The following is a 24,779-nucleotide window of genomic DNA, read 5'->3' as shown; positions in this document are numbered from 1 at the left end:
TACTTCTATATTTTGATTAGTTATAGATTTCTCTTGATTAGGTACTATCTATAGAGTTGAACAAGAAAAACGGGTAAAAATAGAAGAAAGACGCTCGAAGGGCAATTTGGTCATTTGGACCAGGGTGGTTCAGTGAATTTTGGTAACAATCAATGGACTAATGAAAAGTACAACCAATGGTGAGTCCAACAGCGAAGACGAAAGTTGAATCGGAGTTCGGATGAAAAAGTTGTGATAGAAAGAAGTCGATGGATATTTCGGTCTTTGCTAAAAGTTAGAAGATGTAGAGAATGATGAGGGTACCGACCTTGGTTTCTAGTGATCCTGGACGCTCCCTCAAATTCTTTCACTGGTCTGAAAATCAAATGGGTATCTCTCAAAATTTATATTCTTTCTCAATCATGGTTGTAAATCTATGTAATGGGAACTTGTTTGGACCTGCAAATGGTTTTTTAGAACGAATGGTACAAACATATTCATCCCCTTCTGCAACTTTGGATTCAATACTTGATATATTTCGTGAATTCAAAGGGTCTAATCCTGTTGTGGTTGATATACTTATTGACACATATAAGAAAATGGGAATGTTGGAAAATGCTGTGGATGGATTTTTGTATGTTAAGAATGTTGGTTTTATCCCTAGTTTATGGTGTTGTAATTCTCTACTTGGGAGTTTAATGAGGGCTAATATGATGGGATTGTTTTGGAAGGTTTATGATGGAATGGTCGAAACAAAAATGCCTCTTGACGTGTATACTTATTCAAATTTTATTGGAGCTTTTTGCAAAGTTGGTAAGATGAAAGAGGCAAAAATGGTACTTGTTGAAATGGAAGAGAAGAGTTGCAAACCTAACTCGGTTACGTATAATGTTGTTATCGGAGGTTTTATGTAGAGTTGGAGCTCTTGATAAAGCTTTTGAGTTGAAACGGTTGATGATGCAGAAGGGGTTGTTCCCTGATAGCTATACTTTCACCACACTAATCAATGGGTTATGCAAAGAGAGAAGGTCGAGAGAGGAACAATCGTTATTGCTTGAGATGTCAGACATGGCTCTTCAGCCCAATTACGTTACGTATTCTGCGTTGATTGATGGATTCATGAAAGAAGGTTGTTTAGATGAAGCTTTCAAAGTGAGGGACGAGATGCTAGCTAGAGGTATTCAGATAAATAGTATCACATATTGTGAGAGGCAGAGGCGGTTTTGAGTTGATGCCTAGAGGTGGTTTTGAGTTGTTGCATGTAGGCGGTTTCAAATTGGCAATAGGCGGTTTGGTTACAAATTGGCAATTGGCTTGTGGCGGTTTCAATTTGAAGTTTCTAATTTCCTAAAGTTAAGGTCGGCTTATACAATATATAAATAGGGGTTTGAGTACAAATCAAAACACATCAACACAAACACAACTACTCAACATAGAGTGAAAGCAATTGTGAGAGAAATTTTATTCATTGTTTTGAGCGGTGTTTAATTTCTCGGTCGTCGAAGATCTAGTATAGAAGGTTAAATTTCTATACGGTACCATCTTGGGACGAACTTGCAGGTTGTGTGAGTCGTCTTCATCTGTCCTTCAATAAAGTTTTCTTGTTCGCCCGAAGACGTAGGCTTTAAAGCCGAACCTCATTAATTCTGTTTGCATATTTAGTCTTTGGCTTAGCTTTTCGATTAATTTTCATAGTCGGATCAATTTCAAGGATAGGTTCGATAGCTTCCGCGAACGTTTAGTACTAATTAACAATTGGTATCAGAGCCTTGTTGAGATTGAACGAAGAGAAGATGGGACCGAGAAGTACGGTCAAAGCAGGGAAATATGGTTGAATATGCACTCTTGGTGGAAGACGACGAGCCGGTCACTTTCAAACAAGTTATTACTGCGGAGGAAAGAGAGAGTTGGTTGGTTGCTATGCAAGAAGAGATGGAGTCTCTTCATGGGAGGTTGTCCCATTGCCCGGAGGTAAGTCTGTTATTGGTTGTAAATGGGTGTACAAGAAGAAAGAGGATTCTTCCGAGATTAAGGGTACAAGGTATAAGACAAGACTAGTGGCCAGGGGTTATGCACAGAAAGAAGGGGTCGACTACAATAAGATTTTCTCCCCGGTCGTGAAACATGCTTCTGTTTGAGTGCTATTGAGTATTGTTGCTCACAGTGATCTTGAGCTGGAACAACTCGATGTTAAAATCGCCTTTTTGCACGGTGATTTGGAAGAAGAAATTTATATGGCTCAACCTGAGGGATACAAGGTTGAGGGTAAAGAAAATCAAGTATGTCGTTTGAGGAAGTCTCTTTACGGATTAAAACAATCCCCTCGCCAATGGTACAAACGATTTGATTTTTTCATGATAAAGCATGGTTTTCGCAGAAGTGACACTACAAAAAAAAGGCCCATTAGGGACGGCCAAAAACCGTCCCCAACACAGGAAAACCGTCCCTAATAGAGTATTGGCGACGGTTTTAATCTGTCCCCAAAAGCGGCGTCCCAAATAATATTTGGGACAGATACGGGGACGGATAGCATCTGTCCCAAAGTTATTTTTGGGACAGTTTGTATATGTCCCTGTATCAACGATTATTAGGGACAACATATATCTGTCCCTAAGAGTTTGGCGGGAAATTTCCTCTCGTTGGCATTTGGGACAATTGATATCTGTCCCTAAAAATTTGGTAGAAATTTCTCTCATTAGCATTTGGGACAACTAATATCTGTCCCCAAAATTTGGCGGGAATTTCTTCTCGTTACCATTTGGAACAGATAATAGCCGTCCCTATAAGATCGGAAGTGATTTTCTACTACCTATACCTGATACAGTTAATATTGGTCCCTACAAATTTTGTTAGGAGTTCTGCACACAATTGTTAGCGTACACAAGAGAAAATCTTCATTAAAACAATTTAAGAAGCACATATTCACACTAACAAGTTTTAATAAGTCCCCCGAAAAAATACACAAGCCTAAACGAAAAAAAGGTCAAACTAAAATAAGATAATAAACTAATAACTCTTACAAATGTTAAACTTATATTAAAAATAAACTACTCTAACTTCATCCGCACATCTTGTTTCTCATGTTGTAGTGGAAAATTTAAAAGCACCATTAGCATATCATCATCTCAGCAGAGCTCCATCCTATCCCTATGTCATGGTGACAAAAAACAGAAGACAACGAAACCAATCAATTTATTACCTTTTTCAAATTTAGGACACGACAAATATACAAACATTAAAACTTCTATAAAATTGTTAAAGAGCAAACATTCACACACAGAATCTTCTTAAAAGCGGAAGCTTCATAATAAGTTCGTGTTTACTATTCTAGTAAACTAACGAGCATACTCTCACGGGTTTGCGTTACATTTAGAAAAGAATACATAATAACATTTCATATTTAGTGTCCAGGTCACTGTAGTACTGCATTAGTTCTAGAAACAACGATTTTGTTTCAGTAAAAAACACCAAAACATGCTGCGACGCAACAGCAGCTGCAGCCCCTTGGCATGCTGCGACGCAGCAGCAGCATCTGCATCCCCCTTGGGTTGCTGCGATGCAGCAACATCCCCTTGTCTGTTGCATAAGATTAAAATTGTTGTGATTATATGTCCACATTTTATTCTCGAGTTCAAATTCGTATGTCTCGAGACATCAGGTGACCGTCTCGAGGCATCAGGTGATCGCCTTGAGGTGCACGCTGTGAAGGGTTTCTAAAACATTGCTAAAGCAGAGTGCTTAATTAGTGAAACTAAAAGCATCAATTGATTCCAACGGCTTACCAGGTCTTGGATAGAACTGTGAAATATGAACCTGAAGAAGCTTGTACTTCTTAATAAGGCTGACTGTTTGAGCAAAGTCTTCATCTGTTTCGCCTGAGAAAAAACAAGAAGTGGTTTCTTTAGGCGAGAAAGAAAATTAGAACCAACTCCAAAATTTCTGTTTATAGAGCGTTGAATATTTAGTATTAAAAATGACCAATATATTTTCTCAATTGTCCATTTTCTGATTACGAATTATGTCCCACTATTCATTATGATACCCTACATGTACCAATCGAAATAGTTTAAAAGAAAACAAAAAAAACCAAAACAGTTCCATAGAAAAGGCTCAGCAACCTTGATGAGTTAAGAGTGACATCAAGAGTTTCTGATGTGAGTTATTTACCAGGGAATCCACGTATTATATAAGTAGCAATTTGAAGAGACACGAAAGAATTCAAGGACATACAGTTGATGTGAGCTGAGCAATGAATCAAATGAAACTAGGGAATTACTACATCCAATGCACTTACAGTCAAAATGGGGTCGCTCCCTGCTTGGACTGGCACATGAAGAAACGAATACACACATGGGTGGGCCAAAACTGTAGCTATTTCTTGCAAGTTCCAAGAATATAAGGTGGATTAGTCATGCCTATTCGAAGCATAGTACTTCTATCAGAACGAAGTTCTGCAACAAGTGCATTTAGCAAAGTCGGAAGATTGACGCCAATATCACGACCTGCAAAAGCACCAAAATCATTTTAACGCAAAAAAAATTTGGAAAGAGATGGTGTAATTTTTTGAAACTTAAGAGATAGTGTAATTCGAACTTATGATATCGAACAAAAACATTTTCAATAATAAAGTATATACCAAATATAGGTCAGTCACATAAAAAAAGTAATATCAAGTGCATGGAGGATGAGATTGTTCTTTACATTAGATTTATCAGGCCTCGAGACTTGGCATCTTGTCATAAGCTAATTTAGTTTTACCTCAAACTCTCAAGAAAGCTAAAACTCAATACTTGTGAAAAAACGTGATAATAGCAAATGCATATAAAATAGAAAAGAAATGCACTTTGAAATACCATAGGCTCCAGTATCTTCACTGTTCAACCATATTTCCTTAACTCCATCAGCTACGACAGTTTTTACACGCTCTACCTGCACCAAGTATTAAAGCTTTACAAATATACTCACGTTTTGAATCAATAAAAGTCAAACGATACAGGTACTTACAAGGCTACCAACAGTATAGCTCCCTAAATGTCCACGAGCATGCTTTGTCTTGCAGTACGTGCAAGCACCTAAACAACCGACATTAATCAGAAGAATCTCAATGAACTTGTTCTTTCTCACCTGTTAAGAAGAATGTCAAACAAAATCCCACTTTAAGGATGAAAATTACAAGTCATCGGTTAGGATAATTCACAAACTCACAGTGAGAATGATATTGGCATATAGAGACTTTTAGGGTTTAGGTTTGGAAGATCAAGAGCTGGCAAAGTCAATGTCTGCCCTAACTCGGGTCTGCTTGTTTTTTACCTTTATTTGTCAAATATGAATGTTTTTTAAAATGTTCTATTTATTACCTAAGAAGTAATAATTAACAAAAATATAAACATGGTGAAGAGGATGATGTGAATCTTTACCTAATTAATTCTAGAAAACACGATTAAAACTCCTACGGCGAAACTCTACAGCTCTGAGATCCGCTACAAGTTCTGCATTTGAAATCATAAGCAAATGTTAACCAAAGAGCTGATAGTACCCTTAGTACGATTCCAACTTCGTATATAGTAAGTATATTACAATTTACAAGGAGGAGAATTTTATTTGCTGATTGACAATCTTAACTGTTAATCATTGATGTGCTAAACACGAAAACGAACTACTAATAAGTCGATCAATGTAGTTTGAAGAAAAAAACAATCGGCTAAACCTCCCTTGCATTAATGGATTAACCATTCCTTAACAAAACACTTGTCTTATCAGGATGACTGGAAATTGAAAAATTAGTCAATGAAGATTCTAGTCCGTAAATGTTTGCGTTTAATGACATACTTAGCCTTGCCTGTACCATATAGAACTTCAACCATAGAAGGCCTCCTGTAAACCACGAAGTCTGGATCAAACCAGATCCAACTTATCAGTCTCTCAATCCACTAAATCTCTTAGCTTATAAGATAACTAACAAACCAAATAATAATGTTTTGAAATTGAATCGACAACCCAATGACATATAACATGATATTTAAAAAATACGAAAAATTGGATAGAATCAGATTCAAAGACATACGAGTTATGATGACCATTTCAAATTCAAGCAGTTCGATAAACCATTTTAAATTGAAAATCTATCTTAAATCTAAGAAATAAATAATAAACAAAACTCGACTTCATTGCCTTATTTTCAAACCTAAAACAATCAGATGTATTAAATAATAGACCTATAATAGTTAAACCAAAGAAAACTATATTACCTTTTTATACGTACCAAATTTTGTTCCTCTTTCTTCCTCCACTAAAACAATTCATCTACCAAAAACAACATGCAGAAATCTCAATACCACCAATTCAATCCAATACCTAAATTCCTACAAAATCCATACATATAATTTTGAATAAATCAATCAGTTCAATTTTCTTAATCCTTAATAGTTCTTCCCTATCTTTTCCCCTAAAAGTCAACCTCCAAATCTCCACCAAAACTATCAACAAATTGATAAAAACCATAAGATAATGCAAATCAAAATACAGATCTTGATTCTTCAAATCCAAACTAAAAGAAAAAAAAAACACAATTTGAACACTCTCTAATGTGATGAAGATTATGAAAATGAATCGATTGATTCCATACTTGACATGCACAATAACATTTCACAATTAACTATTAAGAGATTTATAAACCAAAATAGATCATGGTTTTTATTTTCAATAAAGATAGTCAGATTCAGATAGATCAATCACCAATAAAAGCTTTGTGCAAATACCAGATAGAACTCCAACTGAGCCAACAATGGCTAAAGTTAACAATCCTTGTATTCTAATTATGAAATTGGATGTTGGGTCATGATTGTAGTGGTGAATCAACATAAATACCACAAGTACATAAAGATTGAGTACACAAACCTGGAATATCAATTAATAGAGTTTTAGGGTTTACACACCAACCAGGTCCCCAACATATCATAAATAAATTCTTTGTTGTCAAATCCACAAGTGAAATTAGAACCAACAACATATGATTCAAAAGAAATATGACAACTTAAGGTTTCATGTTACTCAATCTTAATTGATTTATTTGAAGAAGAAAGGAGGAACACATACTTGTGCAAACCCTAGAAGTAGAAGAAAAGAAACAACCCACGCCCAAGAGGGAGAGATTGAAGAAGAGATCGAACAAGGAAACCAAACCTATAAGTGTAAAAGCAGGAGGAGAAATCTCTTTTCTTCGTTGAAGAGAACTCGTTCCTCTTCTTCTCTGTACGTGCTGGTGGTGAGGAGAAAAGAAGAGAGAGAAAAAGGAAAGAAAAGAAAAAGAAAAACAAATTAAAACGAGGTTTTTTTTTGGAAAAAAAACGAGGGAAAAGTTTTTTTGCGCCATTTTTTTATTTGGCCGAAATTTTGCGCAAATTTTCTAGTTGTGCCCAAAATTGTCCCTTTTGAAATATTATTGGGGACAAATAGTAAAAAATCGTCCCTATCTTTAAAATATTAGGGACAGACGTAAAAATGTATGTCCCTATTGGGCATTTTTTTTGTAGTGTGACTATGATTATTGTGTATACATCAAGAAGCTTCGCGAAGGTGACTTTATTTATCTCCTTTTGTATGTGGATGACATGCTTATTGCTTCTCGAAGCATGGTGGAGATAGATAAGTTGAAATCTCAACTCTGTCAAGAGTTTGAGATGAAAGACATGGACGCTGCAAAGAAGATACTGGGAATGGAGATTAAGAGAGAGCGGTCAAGTAAGAAACTGTACTTGAATCAGAAAGGTTACATCGAACGAGTAGTTTCTCGGTTTAGGATGCAGAATGCGAAGGCGGTGTCAACACCTTTGGCACCACACTTCAGGCTCTCGGGAAAACAATCTCCCACTACTACGGTGGAGAAGGATCATATGGATCGTGCACCGTATGCTAGTGCAGTTGGTAGTTTGATGTAAGCTATGGTGTGTACTCTTCCGGATATTTCACAGGCGGTCAGTGTGGTTAGTAGGTTTATGGCAAAACCGGGGAAGACACATTGGGAAGCTGTGAAGTGGGTCTTGAAGTACTTGAAGAGTACCGCTGATACGGGTTTGTGCTTTGGTGGAGACACATGTCAGGTAAGCGGTTATGTTGACTCGGATTATGCTAGCGATCTAGATAGAAGACGATCAACTACTACTGGTTATGTATTTAGGATACATGGTGCTCCAGTTAGTTGGCGATCGATGTTACAATCTACAGTTGTGTTATCTACTACGGAGGCCGAGTATATGGCTATGGCCGAGGGTGTGAAGGAAACATTGTGGTTGTGGGGTCTTCTGGATGATCTAGGGGTTAAGCAGGAGTGCGTAGATGTATGGTGTGATAGTCAAAGTGTGATCCACTTGGCGAAGAATCAGGTTCATCATGTTCGTATTAAGCATATCGATGTCAGGTATCACTTTTTACGAGATGTCATAGAGGAAGGTGATGTTTCTCTCATGAAGGTTCACACAGATGAGAATCCCGCGGACATGTTGACTAAAGTGGTGACGTGTAGCAAGTTTCAGCATTGCCTGAAATTGCTAGAAATCAGCTCGTGTTAAGTTGTCTGATAGGACGTAATGGCGACAAGGTAAATTTTATGTGAAGGATTGGTAGAACTACGGTAGGCTTGATCCTGTAAAAAGGTACGTAGGCAACCATGGTCATATAGTGCAGTCGGATGAAGCAGATATCTTACAAGAAGTATCCTGGTGTTCATCCAAAATTTGAAGTGTATCAAATTGTGTACGAGGTGGAGAATTGTGAGAGGTAGAGGCGGTTTTGAGTTGATGCCTAGAGGCAGTTTTGAGTTGCTGCATATAGGCGGTTTCAAATTGGCAATAGGCGGTTTGGTTACAAATTGGCAATTGGCTTGTGGCGGTCTCGATATGAAGTTTCTAATTTCCTAAAGTTAAGGTCGGCTTATACAATATATAAATAGGGGGTTTGAGTACCAATCAAAACACATCAACACAAACACAACAAATACTCAACATAGAGTGAAAGCAATTGTGAGATAAATTTTGTTCATTGTTTTGAGCGGTGTTTAATTTCTCGGTCGTCGAAGATCTAGTATAGAAGGTTAAATTTCTATACGGTACCATCTTGGGACGAACTTGCGGGTTGTGTGAGTCGTCTTCATCTATCCTTCAATACAGTTTTCTTGTTCGCCCGGGGACGTGGGCTTTAAAGCCGAACCTCGTTAATTCTGTTTGCATATTAAGTCTTTGGCTTAGCTTTTCGATTAATTTTTATAGTCGGATCAATTTCAAGGATAGGTTTGATAGCTTCCGCGAACATTTAGTACTAACACCTATAATATGCTTGTTAGTGGACTCTGTAAGGGTGGTAGAATGGAGAAGGCTCGTAAAGTCTTGAATGAAATGGTTGAAATGGGTTGGGGATGTGATTCTCAAACTTACACGTTGGTGATTGAGGGGTATTGCCAAGAACGTAATACGTGCATGGCCTTTGAGATGCTTGATGAGATGAAGAGCAAGAACTTACGTCCAACAGTTGTTACTTATAGCGTGATAATCAATGGCATATGTCAATCAGGCGATTTCTCTCAAGTTGATGCTATTTTGGAAGAAATGGTAGAGAAGGGTTTGAAGCCAAATGCTGTAATTTACACGAATCTTATTGCTGGTCATTGCAGGGAAGGTAGATTTGACGAAGCTAAGAAGGTTTTAGAGAGAATAAACAAAAAGGGAGTTGCGCCCGACGTTTTCTGCTACAATTCCCTCATAATTGGCCTCTGCAAAGTTGAGAAAATGGAAGAAGCAGAGACTTACTTAGTCGAGATGATAGGAAAAGGGTTAAAGCCTAACGTATACACATATGGTTCTTTCATCCATGGGCATAGCAAGGCAGGACAAATGCACGAGGCAAGTATATATTTAGAAAAGATGATGAATCATAATTTATTGCAGAACGACTTTATTTATATTGCCCTCATTGAAGGGTATCGCAAAGTGGGGAACACAACGGAAGCGTTCACCACGTTTCATTCTATGATAGAAAGAGGAGTTCTGCCAAACGTGAAAGCCTATAGTGTTCTCATCCATGGTCTCTCAAGGAATGGAGAGATTAAGGAAGCTATGTCAGCCTTTTCAAAAATTCAAGAGAAGGGTTTTGTACCTGATGTTTATACTTACAGTTCTCTCATTTCTGGGTTTTGTAAGCATGCTGATACTGGTAAAGCTTTCGAACTTTATGATGAAATGTGTAGGAAAGGAGTCGAACCAAACATTGTTACCTACACTTCTCTAATTGATGGTCTATGCAAATCAGGAAACATTGAAAGAGCTAGAGAACTGTTCGAATGTATTCCAGGGAAAGGTCTAGTTCCTAATGGTGTCACTTATGCTGCAATTATAGATGGGTACTGTAAATACGGGCGTCTGGATGAAGGATATAGGTTGTTCCATGAGATGGCGTCAAAGGGAGTTCTGCCAGATAAATATGTTTACAGTGTTCTTGTTGATGGGTGCTGTAAGAACTAAAACATGGAAAAAGCACCGAGTTTGTTTAAGGAAATGGTGAATAAGGATCTCGCTAACATACTCTCTTTCACTACGCTGATTGATGGATTTTATAAGGCCTGGGGACTGCAAGAAGCCAACCGATTAATAGAGGAGATGATAGATAAGAACGTATTCCGTAATCATGTAACGCACACAACAGTCATAGACTGTCATAGACTGGTGTTGCAAGTCAGGAATTATGGAAGAGGTGGAAAGACTCTTCTTGGTGATGCAGGAAATGAATCTGACTCCAACCACTGTAACTTACACCTCACTTATTTATGGTTACAATAAGAAGGGGAATACATCAAAGGCATTTGCACTATTTGTTTGAAAATTATTTAATAAACAATTTTTGTTTGAGTAAAATTATATCAATAGGTACTTGGGAAAAGTCACAAGTTATGGGTAGTCACAACCCAATGGAGAGGCATCTTGAAGAGTCATGGCTAACTCTATAAATACTCTAATTTGGTTTCTTTTTCAAATAAGTTTTTTGGACAACTTTTAGTATATTTTAAAGACAATAGTTGAGTCGTCTAGAGTCGTGTTTGAGAGCAAAGTAATTCGATAGTTCGATGGAGCATATAGAATTGTGGTGCTTCTTTCTATATGACGTGATCGTTGTATCTTGGGAGACAAATGTCCGTAGACCGTTAGCACCATTGCGGGGACATGATTGTCTTAAGGAAAGAGTGACTACTCGCCTCGATCAAACAAGATAAGTTTTTTTTATTTTTATATTTATATAATCTTATAGTGTTATATGATTAGTTGTCAAGAACCGAATCCATAACCCCGAAAATAACAATCTTAAGACAATCATATATATTTCGGGGTCCATTAATTCTTGTGTATTTTAATCTTGTTCGCTTACTGGATCTCTAAATTTTATGATGAGAAGATAGCAGTCACTTTCGGTGAACCTAGTAGCAAAACTCCAAAAAGAAAAAGTGGGATTATACCAGAGTGATTATACATATTCCAACCACAACGAGGGTGATCAGAATAAGTGAAGAATAAAAAGAAAATGCAAACAAAAACATAAATCAGATAAGTTTCTCTTTCTGAACTATTAATTTATTAACTAATCGAAACCAAGTTACATAGATGTTGGGTATTTGGTATCCACTTCCTTGTGATGGTATGTCGTAGTTATATTGATCTTCTTCCACAATGTCAAAAGAGTTACGTGAACCACACACATCATAAATAAGATAAGTTTACTTTCTCTTTCTTATATCTTATAGATAATCGGCATTCATTAGTCTTTGGAGTCTCTCATGTCTTACAAAGAGATATATTGATCATCTCTTGTTTAACAATGTTATGATATCTAACCAGTATCCTTTGACGCCATGAAAAAATCCATTCAAGCTTGTTGTAGCATAGCCCTGGATTCATTTAGTAATATATGCAATATATTTTGATCAGAACAGTTGAGAAAGAACCAAAAGACACAACCACTCTTGAAAAACTCTAAAATTTGCTCACTAACATATTTTCTTCATGACACCGATATTTACTTGTGGGTTACGTAGAGCATATTTTTATCAACTAAATCTGTGTGATAATATGCATGACAGATAAAATACAGTTACTGTTGATTATTACAAACTTTCTACAAACTTTGAGTAGATCGAAATATAGTTCATGTCGAATGACTCGAATTAATTCAATACATGAATAGACTCACTATGTTTGATGATTTTCTTTAAGTACAGTAGTTAATAAAGTACAAACAAGGGAGTAATTTTTGGTCAGTGGCATGTTCACATGTTTGAAATTTTGATTTAACGGATACACACCCCTTCATAACTCTCAGTCTCATTGATTCGTATGTTATTTCAATATTTCATTTGAAGTACACTTGAAAATATTATTTTTGAAGTGCCTCTTCAAATCAGTACTTTTATCCACATTGGTTCTGCTCTCCTACATGGGAATATAGAGAAAAAGCTTACAGGTTTTGTATGGGAGTTCAGAAAGGGAGATTTTCATCACTGGGTTGATCCTTTTAATCATTTGGTTTGAACTTCAAGAAGCACATAAAATCAAGGAAGGATTTGCATCTTGAGGATAATTTTCTTTGGTGGTTGATCCTCCCTTCCGGACATGTGTTAACATTCTCCATGTTACTATAATTTTGGAGTACTGATGTGAACATGGTTGAGATAAGTCTACAATTGGGAACTGCTCTAAGCAAAATGTTGCCCATAGCCTAGTTAAAGTCGAGATGGGGCAATAATATTAAACAAACTTGGAATTAAATAAAGAACATGGAAATGGGACAATAGTTTATAGTTAGCAACTTACTTTACAAAGAGAGAAATAACAACATCAACTATGCGAAAGATTTATCAATGTAGGAAAGAAACCAGATGCTATTATGCTCTCAATTTGTTTGTTCTTACTTGAACAAATGAAACTCGAAACAGAAGAGAGGGAATTATGACCTATACGGGGATGAGACGGGAAATCCTGGGTTTAGTTCTTGCCATCCTGGAGGGCATGGAGGACATACCAAAATCGTATTCGTTTTCTTACGGAAATAACAATACTACGGGGGGGTTCATTTAATTTTGGTTTTCATATGCTCTCCAATTTATTTGGTGGATTTGCCAATAATTGGGACCCCTTTGTAAGTTCTGCTCTCAATCTGTATTCAAAACTTTCCCCCACCGGCTACATTAATTCCATTTCTCTTAAGAAAGAAATAGTAGACAAATGGATCGCATATATTGTCATCCTATACAAATATTTGAATCTGGGGTTTGGAGGAAATGGCAGGTCACTTGAAGGATGCATACAGAGAAGTTCTCCAAGAGAACAGAAAGATTATTAAATTTGCATATTCCTTTTGATGGGGTATAAGTGTCTCTGCTTCCGTTTTATGGAAAATGGATGGGATTCATCGGCGGTAATGTATGAAGAAATATACAAGAGAGACCCTTACTTTTCAAAAGTCCTTAAAGATGAATATGTTGAAATGGTTCCTTTAGAACCGATATGGGCAAAGTGACTAAAGCTGAAGAACCCTGCAGATTCTTCAATTGGAATGTCTCTTACAACACCCAGTATCCGTCAACAGGGTATACTTAATGGTCAGTTTTCCGGTCCTAATATCTTCGCTGTTGCGAAAGATTATCTCATAATTAATGCTCACAACCGCTTGGATGAATCATTCCTCTCTCTTGAAGTTAAAGAGAGAAAGAGGAAGAAAGAATTTGTTTGAGCTTTCTAAAGGAAGAAACGATTGTACACATAGGTGGAAGAAAATCCAAGCAATTAAGGTATATCGTGAGATTTTATTGGAAAAAAAAAGCGTAGATTATGCTTGAAGGAGAAATTGTTTCTGATGGTGTAATTTGTTTTGATTGTGAAGAAAATAATGTAATCCATGGCCAGACGTTATAGTATTCAAGCAGACCATGAAACCAATGTATCCAGGGATGGAGGTTTTACTATTCAGGCAGACAATGAAACACCACTATTGAAGAAATTAGTTGTATCTATTAGGGGATACCGCCCCAAGTCCACTCGGCCAACCGAGTGGGCTGCCTTCTGTACATAATGGAAACTTCTATGTTGTATATCTTTAGTATAGAAACAATATATCTAGAATATGAAACCCTATATTCATTGTATTCCTATATATACTACTTGTGTAAACTTCAATTATTATCAATACAAAGAGGATAACTGTTAACTGTAATCAACTACCTCTTTGTACTTGATATCTTCCATCTATATCTCACTCCTCCACCCGATTTCTCTTATCTCTCTCTCGGCTTCCAACCGAGTTTGGTTCTCTCTCTCTCTCTCAATCAATCTCACGATCTCTCTATCTCTCGGCCTCATCCGAGATCAACATCTTCAGAGGTTAGTACCTCTTCACATGGTATAAGAGCTAGTTCTTTTTTTTTTTTAATCATGTTTACCAACGATTCTGAAACCATTGTTAATTCTCAACCAACTCATGGTGGTCCATTCGATGTTCACCATTCGGATTCTCCTACCATTATCCTTATCACACCACTTCTTACTGGTGATAACTACTCTTCATGGTCTCGAGGAATGATCAAGGCTCTTCGAGCAAAGGACAAGTTGGGTTTTGTTGATGGCACAATCTCCAAACCTACCGATCCTAATGAATTACATATTTGGAGTCGTTGCAACGACTTAGTTTCAAGTTGGTTTGTCAACTCCGTTAATCCTTCTCTTCGTTCATCAATTATTTATGATGACAATGCTTATGATGTCTGGAAAGATCTCCATGACCGTTTTTATCAAACCAATGCTCCGAAGGTTTTTCAACTCAAACGGGCTATTTCTTCTCTCAAGCAAAGTGGTTCTGACGTCTCCACTTATTTCACTAATCTCAAGTCTCTTCAAGATGAATTGAATTCTCTCATGACTACTGAAACATGTATTTGCGGACATGCAAGATCTCTTCTTGATCGTACTAATCAAGATAGAGCTATGGAATTCTTTCAAGGTCTTGACGATCGGTTTTCGGCTATTCGAAGCCAAATCTTATTAATGGACCCTTTTCCATCTATTCTTCGTATCCATTATCTTATTAAGTAAGAAGAAATTCAGCAAAGTTTAATCAACACCATTAACAACAATGAAGCTACTACTCTTGTCGTCGGCTCCAATGACAATGGACGCTCTTCTTTTAATCGATCGGACAAACAACACCCAAAATGTCCTCGCCCGTTTTGTGATCATTGCAAAATCCATGGACATACTATGTCAACATGTTATCAACTCCATGGATATCCGCCTCAATCCGGTGATCGTCCTCGTACCCGAAACTGCACGGTTCCTCTAGCAGCCACCGTCCAAGACCCAACCGGCGAATCGGCTCCTAACGTGTCCTTTCTCACCGTCGATCAATTCAAATCACTCATTGCACTTTTGGATCAACAAAAACAATCGGCTAATCCATTCGACTCTCCTCGAATCAATCTCACGAATACGTTCTCTTGTTCTTTTTCCCCTCATTGGGTTATCGATTCCGGTGCCGCTAAACATATATGTTCGACATTTACTCGCTTTTCTACATATTCAAGCGCACCTCCTAACCTTTTTGTTAGATTACTGGATGGTTCTCGAGTCCGTGTTCTCCATATACGATCAGTTTATTTCTCTAATGATTTATATTTACAAGATGTGTTACATATCCCATCTTTTCAAGTCACTTATCTCAATTTCTCAAATATCTAAATCTCTACAATGTACCGTCTTATTTGACTCTGACTTATGTGTCTTTCAGGACAAAAGAACGAGGAAGACGATTGGGCATGGTAATCTTTACGACGATCTCTATTTTCGTCGCACGGAGCGTCCAGTTTTTTCAATTACTAGTTTAGATCATAGTCCTAGTAGTGTTTCATCTAATTTATGGCATTGGCGTCTTGGCCACCCATCTATGTCTCGTCTTCAATATTTTATTTCTCGCATTTCATGTATGAATTCTATTAATATTAATAATAAATTGCCGCGTGATGTTTGTCCTCGTTCTAAGCAAACCCGTTTACCGTTTCCGTCTCATAATTCTACTTCCGCTCATCCTTTTGATTTAATTCATGTCGATGTTTGGGGTCCTTTTCCGGTTCCCTCAACTATCGGATGTCATTATTTTCTCACCTTTGTAGACGATTTCTCGTTGTACTTGGATATTCCTCATGTGTTCAAAATCCGACACATTCACAATTATAACAAATTTTTTTAATTACGTCTCCACCCAATTTAATACTAAAATCAAAGTATTTTGTTCAGACAACGGTACTGAATTCATGAATAATTCTCTACAATCTTGGTTCCTTTCTAAAGGAGTTATTCACCAAAGAAGTTGTACCCATACACCTCAACAAAATGGGGTGGTGGAAAGAAAACATCGCCACATTCTTGAAGTGGCTCGTTCGATCCGTTTACAAGCTCATCTTCCTCTCTCTTTTTGGGGAGAGTGTGTCTTAACTGCAGTTTATTTAATCAATAAACTGTCTACTTCAATCCTTCGTGGCCTTTCCCCCCATGAAGTCTTAATGGGCTCTCCACCCGATCTTTCACACTTACGTGTGTTTGGGTGTCTTTGTTATTCCCGTACACCGTTAGTCAAAACAAAAATGGACCCCCGTGCCTCTGCCGGAATATTTCTTGGTTACCCTAATGGTCAAAAGGTATACCGTATATATGATCTTCATTCTCGCCGGATTTACACATCCCGAGATGTTGTATTTCATGAAACGCGATTCCCGATGGCTCGGCCACTCGCCTCCCTCTCCCCGTCAACTGATTCACTTCGTCACTTCATCTCCATTCCGGACGATGGTTCCTTCACATTTCCGGTTATCCCGCCTTCGGCCTCCACGCCGATTCCTGATCCAAGCCCCCCGATCGGCCAACCGACAAAGGTGACTCCATCACCTCCTTCGTCGGATCCTACGGAGGTGCCTACAGCACCACCCGATTCACCTCCCTCCGCTCACACCGATGCTTCATCGGCTTCACCGGAAGCTCCTCTCGCGGTCGCTGATCCATCTCCCGTCATCGTTGAACGACCTACCCGCCAACATCGTCCACCAAGTCACTTAAAGGACTATGTTTGTTCCGCTCCATCCGTCAATATCAAGTATCCAATCGAGAACTATTTTTTTATCAATTCATTCTCCACGTCTCATCAAATTTTCCTCTCTTCCGTCCTATCCACGGTTGAACCTACTTCTTTCACTCAAGCCATGAAATCTCCTCATTGGCGAGAGGCTATGTCCAAAGAAATCTTCGCTTTGGAAGCTAACAATACATGGTCCATCGTTCCCCTTCCCCCGGGAAAACACCCAATTGGTTGCAAATGGGTATATAAGGCCAAATTCAAGTCCGATGGTTTTATCGAGCGTTTTAAAGCTCCTCTTGTCGCCAAAGGCTACACTCAAGTTGAAAAGGCTTAGACTATACCGATACATTTGCCCCGGTAGCTAAGCTAGCAACTGTTCATGTCTTCCTTTCTATCGCGGCCATCAAAGGTTGGTCACTCCACCAACTTGATGTCAATAACGCCTTCCTTCAGGGTGATTTGAATGAAGAGATCTATATGAAACTTCCTCCCGGATTCTCGACTCAGGGGGAGTCCAAAGTCTGTCGTCTCCAAAAATCACTTTATGGCCTTAAACAGGCATCTAGACAATGGTTCTCCAAATTTTCCTCAGTCCTCTTAGATAAAGGCTTCTCTCAATCCAAGAGTGATTATTCTCTATTCACATATTCTTCGAATTCCACTCAAATATTCGTTCTCGTCTACGTTGACGACATCCTCATTACAGGTAATAACAATGTTGCCATTTCCCAACTCAAGTCCTTCCTTGATCATACTTTCTCCCTCAAAGATTTTGGACGATTACAATACTTCCTCGGTATCGAGGTTTCACGTTCTTCCAAAGGCATATTTCTTGGTCAACGCAAATACGCCCTTGACATTATTAAAGATTCCGGACTCACCGCTTCTCGTCCCTCTGACTTTCCTATGGAACAAAAATTACGTCTAAGTCCCATTGATGGAGTTCCTTTAAAAGATCCTTCCGTCTACCGTCGACTGATCGGTCGACTCATCTACCTCACCGTTACACGGCCCGATATCACCTATGCGGTCAATAATTTGAGTCAATTCATGCAGATTCCAAGTCAAATCCACTTAGATGCTGCTCATCGTGTGGTCCGTTATCTCAAAGGTTCTCTTAACAACGAAATTTTTCTATCCGTTGACAGCTCTCTTCACATCACGGGTTACTGTGATTCTGATTGGACTGGTTGCCCATCTACTCGCCGTTCTACTACTGGCTACTTTACAATGCTTGGTTCTAGTCCATTATCATGGAAATCCAAGAAGCAACATACGGTTGCCAAATCATCTGCCGAAGCAGAATATCACGCTCTCGTTGTCCTCACTTGTGAGCTCCAATGGCTCAAATATCTCTTACTCGAGTTTGGAATCGACCATTCTAGCCCGATGACAGCTTACTGTGACAATCGGGTAGCCCTCCACATTGCAGACAATCCAGTCTTCCATGAACGCACCAAACACATCGAAATAGACTGCCACATCGTTCGTGAGAAGATCAAACATAATGTAATTGCCACACGCTTCACATCTTCAGACAATTAGCTTGCCGACATTTTCACCAAACCTTTAGGAGCTGACTCGTTCAAGAATATTATTGGCAAGTTGGGCATTACTTCGATTACTGCTCCAACTTGACGGGAAGTATTAGGGGATACCGTCCCTAGTCCACTCGGCCAACCGAGTGGCCTGCCTTGTGTACATAATGGAAACTTCTATGTTGTATATCTTTAGTATAGAAACAATATATCTAGAATAGGAAACCCTATATTCATTGTATTCCTATATATACTACTTGTGTAAACTTCAATTATTATCAATACAAAGAGAATAACTGTTAACTGTAATCAACTACCTCTTTGTACTTGATATCTTCCATCTCTATCTCACTCCTCCACCCGATTTCTCTATCTCTCTCTTGGCTTCCAACCGAGTTCGGTTCTCTCTCTCTCTCTCTCTCTCTCTCTCTCTCTCTCTCTCAATCAATCTCACGATCTCTCTATCTCTCGGCCTCATCCGAGATCAACATCTTCAGAGGTTAATACCTCTTCACAGTATCCCTTACCCGCAACAACCCTCTGTATCAACTATCAAGCTATTATGCCACAACATCAACATGGTGTCTAATGTAAGAGGGGTTATTATTTATGGTGATATATAAATAATGTACGCATATATATGAGTTACAATGTTGATTTTCAAATAATGAGATTAGCAATTTTGATATTTTGGTGGTTGAGACTCAAGGGAAGTGTGGAATATGTTACTCACTCTATATCTGATAATATTGTGCAAAAGACTTAAAGGATCAAATTGTGGTCCAAATACTCAACAAATATCTGCTAAGATAGAGAAACAATGAATTGAGGGTTGTTTGTCTAGAGATAGAGTCTTAGTACACTGGTGCTTAACTTGGTTCACGCCTAATAAGGCATTTGAGTAGAATAAGGTTGAAATATCTTGATTATTTTTTAAATTCGAAGAGGACAATGCACTCGTTTGGTTGATTGCAAATTCAAACTAAGCCAGTAATGGACTCATTATTTCAAATTGTGGGGGGTCTTATGAAGGTAAGATGTGTCACGTATGGTAAGGTTTCTCTCACAAAAATTGTGGATCAAGAAATTCACATTGTGGCATTGTATAAGGACATATATGTCTCTGCCCGAAATTCTCGTGGAGGAGAATAAAAATATCAAGTGGGACAAATTGATTTTAGTTTTCTCCCTTTGGTTTCATGAAAACTTAGCTTTTGTCATGATGTGGGGGAAGGGTAGAGCTATGATATCTCATAGTCGTCTTCACATTGAACGTGGGGGTTTAATCTCTAAAAAATGGTTTCATAAACTATTTTAGTGAAATAATATCAATACAAGGGGTTGTAGAACAAAGGTAGCTCTATGTGCTCAAAATTCTTATTAGTAAGACTATAAGAATACTTCAAGTGATATGATTAAGAGGAAGAACTCTTAATTAGATTAAAGCCGATCGCTTGAATGTAAAGCGTAACGATTTGAGATTAGGGCGGCCGACCTAATATCAAAAGGAAGTTGTAGTAAAGATTGTTTTACATGATCTCTGAAGAATCTCTGATCACACTACACGCCTCATCATTCTATAAAAAAATAGAAAAATGAGATTTAATCACTTGAAAAGTTAACAAAAAATGTCCTTTATTAATATAAATAGAGCCTCCAAATGATATGGTGACAGCTGTGGGATAAGATATATATCGAAGCTTATATCGAAGCTTATGACATGGTGTATAAGATATATACCTTGATGAGTTACGGACCAAACACTTAAAGAATATCCAATTCGTTTAAGTGAATATGTATTTCAAATGAAACGGATAAAATGAGAAAACTCAATTCGTTAGAGGATATTCGAAAACGAGATGGTAATATAACCATTAAACAATTGCTCTAAGTTGAGGGTTTGAAATAAATGCGCATGTAAATGACAACCTAACCTGATTTAATTATATAGTATAAGTGTGTCAAAAGAGCAATTGTCATCAAGGGGAATGGGATTATAGCCTAAAGTAAATGAGTAAAGTCATAACGGAAACCCAACCTAGTTGACTGGAGATCCCAAGATCTAGGTTCAATGGGAAACTGAAGTTATATATTGACTCGCCAGTAACACTGAAAGAGACTTATCTCTTACCCATTCCTAGGATGAATCAGTGTTGCCTGTAATAAGAAAGGATAAGGTTATCTTTTAATGATTCCTATAGTTTAGAATTAATTTTTCTAGGTGGGGTATAACAAGATACCTTTAATAAGAGATCACATATATGAGTGTGAACTGGTGCAAGTTCCGTGAGAAGGTCGTAATAGCCGACTTCTCTAAAGCGCTCATAAAACCCGAGAATGTTCAAGGCCGAAATGAACACAACCGAGAACGGAAGGTTACAAGGAGTGTCATGTGTGATAGCTACTGCATCGGTTTACAATTCATAGGACCCAGTTCAAGACATAGTTCACTAAGGTCTTTGTAAACCCGATATCTATTCACTACGGAAGATTCAAAGCCAAAAACTATCTTTCCCGATGCATGGTATCTCCTGTTATGCTCTCATATGCATGTATATTTGTTTGTCTGTCATCTATTTGTATGTCGTCTGTCTTTTGTTGGTAATTTCACTCATGTGGGGGATTGTTTGAAAATTATTTAATAAACAATTTTTGTTTGAGTAAAATTATATCAATAGGTACTTGTGAAAAGTCACAAGTTATGGCTAGTCACAACCCAATGGAGAGGCATTTTGTAGAGTCATGGCTAACTCTATAAATACTCTAATTTGGTTTCTTTTTCAAATAAGTTTTTTGGACAACATTTAGTATATTTTAAAGACAATAGTTGAGTCGTCTAGAGTCGTGTTTGAGAGCATAGTAACTCGATAGTTCGATGGAGCATATAGAATTGTAGTGCTTCTTTCTATATGACGTGATCGTTGTATCTTGGGAGACAAATGTTCGTAGACCGTTAGCACCATTGCGAGGACATGATTGTCTTAAGGAAAGAGTGACCACTCGCCTCGATCAAACAAGATAAGTTTTTTATTTTTATATTTATATAATCTTATGGTGTTATATGATTAGTTGCCAAGAACCGAATCCATAACCCCGAAAATAACACTATTTGAGGAGATGATCAATAAGGGAATTAAACCAGATGAAATCACATATGGTTTAATGGTTGATGCTTATTGTAAAGAAGGGAAATTTACGGAAGCGTTTAAATTGCGAGACGAGATACTGGTGAAGGGAATCCAAGTGAACAACACTGTGTATGATGCACATATAGATGTACTGTCTGACAAGAAAGAGTTTTCTGAAGCTATGAGATTGCTAAACAAAATGGGAGAACGAGGGCTTCAGCCAACTCTTACCAAGTGTAGAGATCTCATTTTTAGTTGTCAACGAGCAGGCAATTTGGAGGAGTCTAATGATATATTCAGTATAATGATGAAATTGTTTTACTTATTAGTTTAATTGTCCTTCTCGAATACACAATTCGATAATGATTTTGCTCGACAAATTATATAATCAAGTAAGTAGAATAACAAGTAATAGTTTTATGACCGAGTCGAGTATTGAATACTCTCTTCTTAAGACGTTATTCGTCCCGCAATGGTGTTAAGCCGGGTTGTATATACGAATCGTCTCCCAGGATAAAACAGTCTTAACTTCTTGAAACGCAGCACTTCGTTCTTCAAGAAACTTCGAACCAAATAAGTAGAGAACTCTCTTAACTTCTTAGACTTCTAATGCATACTCTAAAACTCAGAAAACTAATTGATTTTTTTCTATCTAAAATGAAACAGTAACTATGTATATATAGAGATATTGGTGACTATATGGAGAGACATAATCCTAGGGATGTGTCTCTCCTAATTTTAATTCAACCAAGGCAATGGTTCAACCAACCAACAATCCCCCACATGAATTAAAATTTATTCTATATGAATAGTATGCAAACTAACAATGCATACAGACTAAGAGAGTTCATATGGAAGTTGTTGCATTAGGAGAGGTGGCTTTTGGCTTTGAACCTTCCTTAGTGTATGACTACCAGACTTACTAATTGATTAGTGAACATAATGTCTTGAACTATTCAATTTTCGTAGTAAGTCGATACAATAGCCAACAAACAACTTCTTCTGTACATATTTGATTCATTGGTTGTGTCCTTTTCGGCCCTGGACAACTCCTAGATTCATGAGTGTTTTAGAGAATTCCGCCTTAAGACATTCTCATAGAACCGACATCAGTTCTACACTCACATAGGTGATGTCCTATGAGGAGTACCCTGACGTACCCCACTTGTTTACTCAAGAATATAGGCATCATTAAAAGCATCGCTTATCCTATCACCTAAAAGGCAACACTGATACTTAGGAATGGGTAAGATAATGACTCTTTTAGTGCTACTGGCGAGTATTTCACATTTATGTTGTCCCTTTTGAACCTAGATCTTGGGATCTCCAGTCAACTAGGTTGGGTTTCTATTGCGATCTACTCATTTACTTTAGGCTTTAAGCCCATTCCCCTTGATAGTTTGTACATTTGCTCTTTCGATAATCCCTTTGTAAATGGATCCGCTTGGTTATCCTTTGATTTTATATAATCAATTGTTATAATTCCACTTGAGAGCAAATGTTTAATGGTATTGTGTCTTCGATGTATGTGGCGAGATTTTCCGTTATACATTTTATTATGTGTCTTGCCAATTGTCGATTTACTATTGCAATGTATTTTAATAGCAGGCACCGGTTTTGGCAAAATTGGAATATCCTCTAGAAAATTACGAAGTCATTCAGCTTCTTCTCTAGCTTTTTCTAAAGCAATAAACTCTGACTCCATGGTTGATCTTGTTATGCAAGTTTGTTTTGAGGATTTCCATGAAACTGATGCACCACCTATAGTAAAAACATATCCACTTGTGGATTTAGAATCGTTTGTATCTGAGATCCAATTTGCATCACTATACCCTTCAAGAACTGCAGGGTATTTAGTAAAATGTAACCCATACTCCTTTGTCTATCTTAAATATCGAAGGACTCTTATTAGAGCACTTCAGTGGTTTGTACTAGGATTACTTATAAACCTACTCAATTTACTTACTGAATACGCAATATCAGGTCGTGTACAATTCATTAAATACATCAAACTACCAATTATGCGAGAGTATTCTAATTGGTTAGAACTATTTCCCGTATTTTTAGTTAGATGTAGACTAAGGTCTACAGGAGTTTTAACAACCTGATTATCATTTTGGTTGAACTTCTCTAAAATTTTCTCAATATAATGTGATTGAGATAAAACTATTCCGTTGGAAGTTCTACAAATCTTGATTCCAAGAATTAAGTCTGCTTGACCCAGATCTTTCATATCAAATACTTTTGATAGCATTTTCTTCGTAGATTTGATCATATCTAAATTGCTACCCATTATTAACATGTCGTCTACATACAAACATAGAATTATAACTCTGTTAGTAGTAGATTTAGTGTAGACACATTTATCACACTCGTTAATACTAAAATTATTTGACAACATGGCTTTGTCGAATTTTTCATGCCACTGTTTTGGTGCTTGTTTTAGCCCATACAGTGACCTCACTAATTTACAAACTTTATTTTCTTGACCGGGTACAATAAACCCTTCCGGTTGTTCCATATAGATCTCTTCTTCTAATTCATCATTCAAGAAAGCAGTTTTAACATTCATTTGATGTATCTCTAAATTATATAGAGATGCTATAGCAATTAACACCCGAATCGATGTTATTCTCGTAACTGGAGAATACGTATCAAAATAGTCTAATCCTTCTTTTTGTTTAAATCCTTTTGCAACAAGTCTTGCTTTGTACTTGTCTATAGAACCATCAGTTTTTAATTTTCTCTTAAAAATCAATTTATAACCCAATGGTTTACACCCCGGTGGAAGATCTACTAACTCCCATGTATGGTTCTGAAGGATAGACACAATTTCGTTATTTACGGCCTCTTTCCAAAATTGAGATTCAGGAGAAGACATTGTTTCTTTGTATGTTTGCGGTTCTTGTTCTAACAAGTATGTGAGGAAATCAGGACCGTATGTTTTGGCAATTTTTTGTCTCTTGCCTCTTCGGGTTCC

At 37.4% G+C, this 24,779-nt stretch overlaps 1 long non-coding RNA gene and 1 pseudogene across 5 annotated transcripts; one reads left to right on the top strand and one right to left on the bottom strand.

The window, feature by feature from the left end:
- The first annotated feature begins 293 nt into the window (after positions 1–293).
- Positions 294–24,462, top strand: LOC147547410 (uncharacterized; annotated as a pseudogene).
- Positions 2,851–7,327, bottom strand: LOC147547411 (uncharacterized). 5 transcript variants are annotated; one of them, XR_015236788.1, is made up of 8 exons: positions 7,075–7,327; positions 6,242–6,282; positions 5,397–5,468; positions 4,984–5,103; positions 4,833–4,908; positions 4,147–4,481; positions 3,762–3,854; positions 2,851–3,126 (listed from the first exon to the last, which is right to left on the bottom strand). It is a non-coding gene; the product is annotated as an uncharacterized LOC147547411 (long non-coding RNA). The 5 variants fall into 5 exon arrangements; XR_015236784.1 differs by having other exon boundaries at positions 6,228–6,282; positions 7,075–7,324; XR_015236785.1 differs by having other exon boundaries at positions 4,274–4,481; positions 6,228–6,282; positions 7,075–7,296.
- Positions 24,463–24,779: the final 317 nt, after the last annotated feature.

This window comes from Eschscholzia californica, unplaced genomic scaffold (assembly GCF_041429995.1).
Source record: "Eschscholzia californica isolate CP2 unplaced genomic scaffold, dmEscCali1.0.p SCAF_3, whole genome shotgun sequence".
Lineage (NCBI taxonomy): Eukaryota > Viridiplantae > Streptophyta > Magnoliopsida > Ranunculales > Papaveraceae > Eschscholzia > Eschscholzia californica.
The sequence above is the reverse complement of the archived record's forward strand: the minus strand, read 5'-3'. Positions and strand labels throughout refer to the sequence as shown.